The following is a 2,676-nucleotide window of genomic DNA, read 5'->3' on the forward strand; positions in this document are numbered from 1 at the left end:
ATAAGGAGGTCTTCTTCCCCAATGAACCTTATCCTTTGAGCTCGTGTTCTTCCCCCATTGTTGACCTTCTTCGAGCTTGCTAACTCTCAATCCCTCCATGGATTCTTGCTAGTTTTTGAGGGAAAAGAGAGGAGATCTAGATCCACATTTCCACCAATCACTTTCTCCTCTATGTGAGGGGAACCCCTTGGATCTAGATCTTGGAGTTCTTGGTGTTCTCCTTCTTGTTCTTCCTCTCTTTTTCTTCCCTAGCATTAGTTGCTTCGGTGGGATTTGAGAGAGAAGGACTTGGGCACTCCGTGTACCCTTGCCATTGCATTTGGTGCATCGGTTTGAGTTCTCCACGGTGATACGTGGAAGTTACAAGTTGAGAAGCTTATTACTCTTGGGTGCTTGGTGCCCTTGAGCTTGTTCCTCTTGGGTGCTTGGGCGCCCTAGACGGTTGGTGGTGTTCGGAGCTCAATCATTGTGGTGTAAAGCTCCGGGCAAGCGTCGGGGTCTCCAATTAGGTTGTGGAGATCGCCCCGAGCAATTTGACGGGTACCGGTGACCGCCCCCAAGGGTTGCCAAAGTGTACGGGTTCGGTGACCGCCCCCAAGGGTTGCCATTTGTACGGGTTCGGTGACCGCCCTCAAGGGTCCCTTAGTGGAATCACGGCATCTTGCATTGTGCGAGGGCGTGAGGAGATTACGGTGGCCCTAGTGGCTTCTTGGGGAGCATTGTGCCTCCACACCGCTCCAAACGGAGATTAGCATCCGCAAGGGTGTGAACTTTGGGATACATCGTCGTCTCCGCGTGCCTCGGTTATCTCTTATCCGAGCTCTTTACTTATGCACTTTAGTTTGTGATAGCCATATTGCTTCTTGTCATATATCTTGCTATCACATAGTAGTTTATCTTGCTTAGCATAAGTTGTTGGTGCACATAGGTGAGCCTAGTTGTTGTAGGTTTTGTGCTTGAGAAATTAACCGCTAGGTTTATTCCGCATTTGTTCAAGCCTAAACCGTAATTATTTTAAAGCGCCTATTCACCCCCCCTCTAGGCGACATCCACGATCTTTCACCGGGGAGTCTACGCAAAAGTCAACATACCAAGTACCCGTCACAAACCCTTATCCCTCGCATTACATTATTTGCCATTTGCCTCTCGTTTTCCTCTCCCGCACTTCACCCTTGCCGTTTTATTCGCCCTCTCTTTTCCACTCGCCTTTCCTTCGCCATGTCGGAACCAAAAAGAGTTGGGGGTTCTCTCCCGAGTTTTAGTACTTTGGATGATCCTTCTATTCTATCTAAACTCATAAATAATGCTATGGAAAAACCTGCCGGAGTTGTCAATGAGAGTCTTAATAATTTTGATGAAGATGATTCCGGAATTTTTCGTTATTTACTCGATGAATCTTTGAAACATGCTTGGGATAGACTGTTAAGGATACGGGCTAACTATGTGCCCCAATACCAAATTGAAATTTACTTGAAGAGCTTTTACGTTGCCCTACCTTCTTCGTTTAAGCATGTCTTAGATTCTATATTTGAAGAAGGCTTTCTTGAAGGGGATGCCGTAGATACTTATGAAAAGATGAAAACCATATTTGGGCACCCCATGAATGAGAAAGTTGAATCTACATCTCTTTTGCTCTCCTACCAAAACGAATCTATCAAAGAGATAAAAGCTAGCTTAGATGCAAATTTCCGCAACGTGCTTATCTTTCTTCTACCATTAATAGCCACGTGCTTTATCAAAATAGAAAGATTAATTCCATAGATAACAAGTTTGCACTTTTCTTCCCTAAAACCAAAGATGGCAATACCTAGATCTATCCATGTTTTTATGCCTAGCTAGGGGCGTTAAACGATAGCGCTTGTTGGGAGGCAACCCAATTTTATTTTTAGTTTTTTTTTGCTTTTTGCTTCTGTTTAGGAATAAATATTTGATCTAGCCTCTGGTTAGATTTGTTTTTATATTTTAATTAGTGTTTGTGCCAAGTTAAACCTATAGGATCTTCTTGGATGTTAATTATTTGATCTTGCTGAAAATTCCAGAAACTTTCTGTTCACGAAAACAATTGTTAAAAATTACCAGAACGTGATATAATAGTGATTCCAATAGCAGCAGATCAATAAACAAATTATTTAGGTCATCCTATTTTTGCTGAAGTTTTAGAGTTCCAGAAGTCTGCGTTAGTTACAGATTACTACAGACTGTTCTGTTTTTGACAGATTCTGCTTTTCGTGTGTTGTTTGCTTATTTTGATGAATCTATGGCTAGTAAAAGAGTTTATAAACCATAGAGAAGTTGGAATACAGTAGGTTGAACACCAATATAAATAAAGAATGAGTTTATTACAGTACCTTGAAGTGGTGTTTTCTTTTCTTTCACTAACGGAGCTCACGAGATTTTCTGTTAAGTTTTGTGTTGTGAAGTTTTCAAGTTTTGGGTAAAGATTTAATGGAGTATGAAACAAGGAGTGGCAAGAGCCTAAGCTTGGGGATGCCCCGGAAGGCATCCCCTCTTTCGTCCTCATCCATCGGTAAATTTACTTGGAGATATATTTTTATTCACCACATGATATGTGTTTTGCTTGGAGCGTCTTGTATGATTTGAGTCTTTGTTTGTTAGTTTGCCACAATCATCCTTGCTGTACACACCTTTTGAGAGAGACACACTTGATTCGGAATT

This window comes from Triticum aestivum, chromosome 2D (genome assembly GCF_018294505.1).
Source record: "Triticum aestivum cultivar Chinese Spring chromosome 2D, IWGSC CS RefSeq v2.1, whole genome shotgun sequence".
NCBI lineage: Eukaryota > Viridiplantae > Streptophyta > Magnoliopsida > Poales > Poaceae > Triticum > Triticum aestivum.